At 41.7% G+C, this 9,144-nt stretch overlaps 1 protein-coding gene across 4 annotated transcripts in view; it reads left to right on the top strand.

The window, feature by feature from the left end:
- HCN4 (hyperpolarization activated cyclic nucleotide gated potassium channel 4) overlaps nucleotides 1-9,144 on the top strand; it is a 164,673-nt gene that overhangs the window by 17,165 nt on the left and 138,364 nt on the right. The window contains exon 1 of one of the 4 annotated variants that reach the window (XM_021407852.1): nucleotides 84-408. The exons of 2 other annotated variants lie outside the window; for them this stretch is intronic. The gene's annotated coding sequence lies outside the window, so the exon portion shown is untranslated. Of the gene's footprint in view, nucleotides 1-83; nucleotides 414-9,144 lie in introns of those variants that run through there. One more of the 4 variants, XM_021407854.1, reaches the window with a different exon arrangement.

Below are 9,144 nucleotides of genomic sequence, written 5' to 3'. Positions count from 1 at the left end.
CAGCGTGCTTGCGCTTGCGCGGGTCTCTACAAAGTGGGTGGGCACGAGGCGCCGTACTAGGGCTTCTCAGCATCGTGCCGCCATTTTGTGGGGGCGGGCTCGGTGCCTCACTTGGAGGGCTCCAATTTTTGGGGAGGATGCCGCTGCCTATGCCTATATGTCTTACTAACTAATTGTATGTCAGATTGCAATCAAGTCCATGCATATATGATGCAGTGGAACTCTCTGGTTGCTCTGAGGGAGCAAAGCATAGCCTGAGGGGTGGGCATGGCCGCCATTTTGTGGGCTGATGGACTGCTCCTGGCGCTGTGTGGTGTGGATGTGGTGGCTGTGGAGCTGCCTGCAGCACACTGAGCTCAGTGCAACGCATGGAAGCCAACCATAGTATCAACGCTCATCTTTCTTCAGGTGAAGTATGTCCTTGACTCCTTGTAACAATTTTCCTAAGCATTAAGGTGCCTTTTTCAGTCCTTGGCTCAGTAGGGCGTTGTGTTCGGCTTGCAGACCTAATGCAGCAGGTAGCTGCAGGTACGCTCTGTGCTAGATGCCAGGAAGCAGCTCATCTTTTTCCAGTTGCCTGTTGTTCAGTGCAGGTTTGTCCAGATGGGTGAGCACACTGGAGCTGTGCTTCTCTCCCATTTTGCTTCCTGTTACAGGTTGTTCCCATTGCTATGTAATATTGCACATTATTGAGGGGAAGAATGATGGCCCAATGACTCATGGCATGACTGCACTTATGTAGTCCATTTAGCACACATCTTGGCTCATTAACAGTAAAAATATGCTGTAGCCAGGTATGGTCACAGAGGGGCATGAAGGACCTGAAAGCTGTCTGTGGGGAGTCCATGCTGACCTGGGGATGCCAGTCCTCTGCTGTTAAACCCTATTTATTTGCATGTTTGAGGGTGCTAAGCCAATAGTGTTAATCCCAGGTGTGAGCATTGCCTACTGCTGCCGCCACGTGCTGGAGAAAGATGAGGCTTGGCTAAGTAGTCATCGTTTGGCTTCATTAAGTGGAACAAAAGAAATAAATGTGTATTATTTTGTTGTTTATGCAGCATATGTTTTATTTTTATTTTTTCTCTCTATGGTTTGCCCTTATGTTGCTGGTATGGCTGGTGCAAATAAGGTGAAAATAGCATGAGTAACTGCTGCCTCATCTGAAAAGAATCCCCTGGGGACAAGGGTGACCTGTTAGTCACACTGAGATGCTTCAGTCTGTTAGAAAATACTAGATTGACAGTTCTGTCACCTAGCAGTTCTAGGTTTTGCCTGGTGTTACAACCCAGAAGCCAGGTTACCGTTGGAGGCACCATTTCTGTAATAAACGATGTTTACAGCGTTTTCAAAAGGGAGGTGTTTATCAGAATCTTTTGCAGATAGGGAAATGCAGGTGTTCCTGGACTTGACAAGGTCACCCAGAAAGCTTGGCGATGGAGCGGGGAATGTGGTGTGAGCCTCCCAGCTGCAGGTTGCTTTCTCTAATCACCACTTCCCCTGGAGAATTTCTCAAATTGTGCTTGTCAGATGTGCCGAGCTGGCTTGTAAACCTGGGACCTCCCTGGAAACCGCAGGAGAAAGTAATAGAAATGTCAGAGAAAGGTAGCATGCATGTATTCATGCATTGAGTCTGTATTGCCCCGATTCAGCAGCAGTTGTAGAAAATGGCTTGTCTGCAGCATTTTGTAGTACCTAGCTTTCTAGGAGTGATTCATGGCAGATATACTAAAGGATTCTGTAGGAGAAAAACAAAAGTTCAATCCTCTATCAAAGCTGTTACTGAGCTAAAGGAAGCGGTATATAAACGGTAACCATTCATATTGTCCTTATTAAATGGCCGTTCCTTGTAATAAGGGAAGGGAAAGATGTCTGAACAGTGAAAGCAGTTAAATAATGTGACGTGGGACACTTTTAAATAATTTCATCTTTTAAAGTGGTGCAGTTCCTTGAAGAGGTGAGGCTTAGAATTCCTTCTGTCTCTTGCCAAATCACTGTGTTGCTTATCCCTGGTGTCTTTAGCACACGGTAGTGGCTGGGTTTTGCTGAACCGCTGGGTTGGTGTCACTGTGTCTGGGAGTGTAATCTTCCCAACAGTTTGCAATGTACTCATTAATTTCCACCCAGAAAAAGCAGATAACATATCATCTTTTCTACATGAAACTTAAAAGAAAAATCTAAATAGATTTGATTTGGTGCTTTTGATAAACCGCACAGTGCCTCTAAGATCTAAAGTGAAAGGGAGCCTACTGGTAAAGCTGATGTAGCTTCATAAAGATGGATTGCTAAGGATCTCTCTCTGTTAAGTCTGTTATTTTTCTCTCATTTGTCCACAACTTCTTTTGTTGTTTCAGGTGCGTCCCATCTTTTCTCAAAGTCTCATTTCATCCCCGCTTTGCTCAAAGTCTCATTTCGAGCAATTTCTTTCATTTTTGCTTGTCTCCCCCCAACTTCATATCGGCATCCTTATGGTGAGAATTCAAAATTTATTTCCTCTACAGCTATTGCCAGTAGGGTTTAGTGGTCACACTATTACTATGTACATACACATCTATATACATAGTAAAACTCTTTCTGCATTTTATATCTGCCAAGAGTCTAGTATTTACCAAGAAAGCTTTCCAGCTGTTTAGTGTTCCTTTGATCACTGTCATTCGTGGTTCATACCATTGCCTAAACAGCTCTGTCCGTTCAGCTAGGAAGTATGCCCTTGTATTGAAATTTCCCCATTTTAAAAATATATTTCTTTATTCATGTATGCAGTTTCATTTTGCAGTTTGTTCTTTGTGTGGCCTTAGGCCATGTGAACACGTAACATGTGAAGAAGCAAACATTCGGCGTGCAGGGACTTTACCTTGTTGACCATTTAAAGCTCTTAGTTCTAGAGAGCCAGAAGCAGAGAGCTGCATGCAGGAAGAGAGGAGTGTTCTGTTCCTGCTCAGTATTACAAAATAATAATAATGATGGTAGTAACAGCAATAATAAAAATGTATTACCATAACTTTATTATTTAAATTTGTGTAGGTTTGCCAAAAGTGCAAGCTTCCACAAGTTGAACAAGTAATTTATTAACAAACTACAGACTGCAAGATGCTTAAAATAGATAAAATACCCCTTTTATTGCTTATTTTAGAAAATCTGGTGGTTTCCCTGCAATACTGTCAGCTCATCATCCATCCCCTTCTATCCAGCTGTGCTAAAGGGATAAATAGAATCACTCACAGTGGCATAAATAACAGGCTAGTGAAAATGTTCTATTCAGAATATTTGATTTATTGCTTTGATTTATATACTCAGCTGTGTTACCTGATGCTTAAGTTGCTTTGATAATAGCTGTGTGGCTTCCTCAGTAACTGACAGATTCATTTCCATTAATCAACGTCTCGCATGGTTAATTGGTCCTACTTTCATCTGAATGGAAGCTGACAGTCAGCAGCCTCACTGCCCGGATTTCTCAGTGCTAATGAAATTACAGTATCTCGGTATTTGATTATTACATAGCAGTTCTGATCCCATCACAAAAATATCTTCATGCAGGTCTGTCAACACATGTCAGTATTCGGGGAGATGAATTTGATTTGAAGCCAAGTACTGTGTGATGCTGCAGCCCTGCTGTGATGGCCTCTGCTGTCCCAGGCAGTGTCAGAAGCTCCCTTCCCTTCTGGGACCTCTTTCCCCAGCTGTTGAACTGCAGTCACTGAATTTTGCTCATGTTTTTTTTAATTCCATTTTTTCCTTGCAATAAGGTTTAAATTTTTAAGTGAAAAGTGGAACCAAACCGGTGCATCTCTATCTGTGCTTTACTGTTGTAAGGCAGGAGCGAAGTCTGGCTTGTATTAGGCATGAAGTTCAAGTGCTATTTTGCAGATGCACTTTATAGTTGCTCTTTTCAATAGCCATATCAAGATTAAAAATTGATTAAGAATCCGCCATTGAAGCAGCACCAGAATTAAGAGGTCCTTCTGGCTTAGCGTCCTCCAGAGTTTTAACCAGTTAATTCTTGGTCTCCAAAGTCAGAATGTTTTCTCCAATTAAGTTTTCATTTCTTCTTTTCCAGTAGTTTCAGTTGGTGTGTGTCTCCAGAAATGGTTCCCATAAGTTTGTGTTTTGTTGCAGTTTTACTAACAGCGACATCCCTAACTTGTCAGATGTTCTCTATTGGAATGCCGCTTTCATCTTACCCCGCATCATGTTATTTGAGTATTTCCCTGTGAGGATGTTTGGGGTTTACTTGGGAGCTGCGTACTCTCGTACAGCAGGATATGGCACAGATGTACGTGCTTTTGCCTCACTCATTTTCTGCTTATATTAAAAAAAAAATCACTGTCAATACATCCATTTTGCTGAGTGCCTTTCATTTTCTGTGACCTTGAAAGCATAAGGGCATTGATTAATTAATCCAAATTTCCAGATGGGTGGAGAGGAGAATTGCAGATTGGAGATAAGCAATTTGTTGTATGCCCTAGATTATAGAAGGAGAAACTCTCCTCATCGTTGCCAAGATTTCCTATCCTCATCAGTGGTGTTTTTCATTTAACTACTGGTTAAGTAGTGATCCGAGCAGAAAGAGAAGAGTCTGGACAGTTATTGCAAGCTGTATTCCTGACAGGAATGGACATGGACAGACTTGTGATTATCTCTGCTTCTTTAGTCTCTGCTCTGATTAACTCTGGATGTTTCCTAACGTGAGAGTGCATATGCTGCGGTAAATTCTGCAGAAGGGACTTCCACCCCTACCTGTCAGAGTTCTGTTTCTGCCCCAGCAGACCCGTAAGAGATCTTTGAAAGATGTTTTTTCCTTTCAGGCTGTATTTAACTCTCTTTAGCAGTTCTTGCAGTGAACTGGTAGGGGAAAAATATCCTTTTGGCTCTGCCTCAATTCATAGCTGACATTAATGAGTTATGTATGTGGAGAGAAGGGAGTGAACTTCTTCCTCTTTTCTGTATTCTCAGAGAAATGTTCTTTCTCCAATGTGCAGCTGCTCCTAGTCTAATGGATTACCATGTGTTCAACCTCGGACTTAGTGAGGCAGGTGAACAGAATCCCTAAACGTGTGTAGTTAGTGTCATATATCTGCCTTTTTCTCCCCGTCTTTATTTAAGCACAGCTCCCATTAGAACCGGTTAGTGTTTAATGATGATAGATGGGTCCAAGACTCAAAGCATCCTGTTCCAAGTATGCAGCCAGTTAGAGCAAAGACAAATCTTTTCGCATTGTTAATGGCATGAGACTCTGACATGCAGCTGAGCAGCTGTTATATCTTCCAGTCAGAAATACACTGTATGGTGCACTTAAACTCACCTTGCTGCGTTCATAATATCAGATGGAATATTAAAGTGGACCAAGAATCTTACAATACATCAAATATATATGTATTGACCAAAAATTCCTTAAGAGAAGAATGAATCTCAGTTCCTTTATGATTGAATTTCCCATATTCATATTATGGGGTATGATTTGTTACAGCTATGACAATTGCATTGTTTGAGTGCAGAATTAATTCTGCAGCTAGAGAAGAGTAACTTCAATCTTGCCCTGAAAATAAGTGAACAGAAGGAGGATAAAGTTAACACGTTGGCACTGGCCACAGATAAGTACTGTTACCTTGATGCAGCTTTCCTGTTTGTTTTCTGTTGGTCTTCTGATCAATCTGTATGGAAAGTGTGTGCACTTAGCTAACTGGACCGTAGATGTGTAGTTTCTGGGAGTTCCAACTATCTTCAGCCAAAGTTCTGGCTGACTTCTCTCCTCTAGGTCGAGTCCCACAAAAGTTTAAGCCAGTGATTCCAATAGGAACTTACTGGAAATGGCAAATGGTGACTTTCTGAGGGGGACACAAGCACACAGGTAGAATTCTGTGTGCAGTTGTTTCTTCATGGATCCAGAAGCATGCTGAGTTTGGTGTTTGTAACCCAGGCCTAACTAAAGGTGTTCTTTTCTTTTCCTACGAACTTTGCCTCCCTTCACAAAGCTGTTTACAAGAAAATCTTCAGTGACAGAATTGAAGAATTATCTGGGCAATCTACTCTTGTGTGGAAACTATCTTCATTTGGAAGCTTTTGATAATGCCTCAATGATTCTCACTTTCTGCGGTGCAAAGCCATTATTTTATGTCCCGTTTATCAGAGATACTGAAAATTGTCTGCAGGTTGGAGCCTCTTACTTTGTGTATTTATCGTGCTGCGTGCGTGCTCAGCATCTTCGTATTCTCTGCTGTCAGTGTCACCAGCTTATCGCATATTTGTGACATTTCTTCATGAGGAGAAGTGGCAGCAGCACAACGCGGTGGCAGCACGAATCTCTGCTCCCAGAAAGTCACTTTTCATTGCGTGAAGGTAGAAGTCTCGCAAGGTATCCTCAGGATTGCGGAGCGCTGAGCTGGGTGGGGCAGCAGGGATGTGAGTGCCCGTCAGTACAGCTGTCCTGCTGACACGTAACCCAGGCTGTGCGCCGTACAAGGGGAAGTCTCTGGTCCCTTAAGATCTCATACTGATTTGGAAGCAGACAGCAGAACACTAATAAATTTAATTTACTTGCTTAATCTCCCCCGTGTTTTGTATTAATATGAATAGCATTATGGGAGCAGGGATGTGCTTATGTAACAAAATGTTCTCCTTCAGCTTAAGGTTAATGTAGTTGCTCGTATCTGCCACGCATAAAATGGAGGTCTTAATCTCCTGCAGCAGGACGCAAATAAGTGCTGAGAAAACTTGCATCCTGTGCCAGGAGCCTTTGGACTAGGGAATGGAATATTGGGTGTTTGTAGTAACCTCAAATTATGTAATACTAGATACTGGAGACATTCCCATATCAACAGAGATGATAATCAATAGGTGGAGTAGAAGAATATCGATCAGAAGTATGCGGTGTTACATGGGAAAACTGCTTATACTGATAGCCTAAAACAAAACATTTAAGATTAAATTAAAAAAGTAAATTCCTTCCTCAGACCTCAAGGACTCCTGCTTTGACATTGGACTGCATGTGATGCAGCATAGAGACTGTGCTGTGCTGTAATGCACGTTGTTGTTTTCTTGTTAATTAAAATATGCATGACTTCTGTTTTTCATATCAGCTCTTTGGGTTGGGTTCTCTTTAGCCTACACTGATGGAATTTGGTGATGGTAGACTGAAACAGCAAAGGTCAGACATTTAAAATAAGGGTATACTCTATTAGATATCATTTCCAAATCAATATCAAGACTGATCTTTTGCTATTCTCATATGCAGTCTTCCTGTATGTTACAAGAAAGTCATCTGTGAAGTAATAATTTGACAAAGTAACCAACCAGTTAACTTTGTGTAGAGGAGGAAGCAGCTTTTCTGTGTCTGATATGCATCAAGTAATCACACATTTCAGATCCTGCTGCTCCTAGGTGAGAAGGCTATTATCGTTCGTAGTAATGAGTATTTGTGGGGTTTTTTTGTCTAAAACTGCAGCAGAAGGAGAGTTCAGGGGACAAAGTGTGTAAGAATGTATCACTTTCTGAATTTATTGAGTGTGTTCCTGAAGCCTTCCTAAAACAAGGTGTACCTTGTGCAAACAAATGGATGATTCAGGAGCCAGAAAACAGCACTCCCCCCAGCATGAGATCTTAGGAAAAAAAAGCCCTCAATTTATTATGCAAGGACAAATCCTTCTGATCCAATACCCAAGTAGCCAGACTTGGTTTGAAAGCATGCAAAGAGAAGACGAGAATATAGTACGCTTCCGTGTTGCCTTTTTTTCGGTGTGAAGAAATTTCTGCTTAAGGAGTTCCTAAACCAGGCTTGTCTTTCTAGTTTTTCCCTATGGATTTGTTCCTTTGCTCATCCTTATTAAATGAAGCGACCAAAATACAGTCAACATGCAGAATACCACAAGTTTTTTTTTCTGCTGGTGTAATTATCTTTCTTCTCTGGTTCTATAAGTTCTTAATATATTATTAGTGTTCTAAGAACAAGTGAGTACTGACATTTCCATAGAGCTGCCTAACATAACCCCATGATCTTATTCCTTGATGGTAACTGTTACTTGAAAGTACCTTTATAAACAAGGATAGAGATTTTTTTCCCTGATGTATACAGCTTTATGAACACTCAGTTCCTTCTGCCAATTTTATTACCTAGCAACAGGGATTCACCGTGGCTAGCAATCCTTCCACTGATACTTTCAAGTGTATCTCAAACCTGTGCTCAAGAAATGAGAAGCCTGTAGCTGGGCTGAGATACTTCAGGAGCTCTCGTATAGCTGGAGAGAGAAGTAGTCCCGTGTGAAGTCAGGTTACTCTGTAACTTGAGAAAACCCAGTTGATGAAAGGAATAAAGAAAGGACAGATGCTGACTTCTACACTACTGTTGCTCTCCCTCTCTGCATCTGCAAACCCTGTCTGTCAGCTTTGGAAGGGTCTGGAGTGAGGGCTTGTACAAGACATGTAGCATGAGACCATGTGTTCAGTGCCTAAAATAGTATTTACCTGGGAGATAACAACCAGAAGTCTGGGTTCCTGGCATTAGTAAAAGTTGGTTATGCTCTGCAACCAAATTTACTTATTCTGGTTCTTTTTTATCACTGGAGATCCGTTGGAAGCCCCCTGCAGAAATGGATTTTGTACTTCGGCTTGTGGCTTGCTAAATGTAGGCAAAATTAGTGAGTCAATACAACTTTGGGGACTTGGGTCTTCTGCTGAAAACCACTCAGTAATCTCTGTAAGGAATTTGACCTCGTAGTCTTTTTTTTTTTTTTTTGCCTTTTAAGTCTTCTGTCAGTTGATAGTCCAAGAACTTTTCATGTATAAATTTGATCAGGACATCATGAACATTCCTAATAGATTCTTCTGGAGATTCCACCCAACAAGTGGAAATGCTGTAAGTGTTCTTTGATACTAATGGGCAACCAATCTCCAATGCCTTATTAGGGCTAGCGTGGAAATCCCCTGTGACATAGCTAGCCCCACATCAACCTGAGAGGCCTCTGAGCAGTGTGAATATCAGCCTCTAATGTGCCCACGTGATACAGGTGGCCAAACACAGCTTTCCTCCATTGTACCTGATATCAATGGGGGACAGCCACCAAAAAACGTGTAATTAGGTGCTGGATGTTTTGTCAAGCTATACTATTTTAACAACCCACTTTAATCACTGTGCCTTCCTTGGTACCTCTTGTC

The sequence above is a fragment of the Numida meleagris genome, chromosome 9 (assembly GCF_002078875.1).
Source record: "Numida meleagris isolate 19003 breed g44 Domestic line chromosome 9, NumMel1.0, whole genome shotgun sequence".
NCBI classification, from domain to species: Eukaryota; Metazoa; Chordata; class Aves; order Galliformes; family Numididae; genus Numida; species Numida meleagris.
This window is presented reverse-complemented; position numbering and strand designations above follow the sequence as displayed.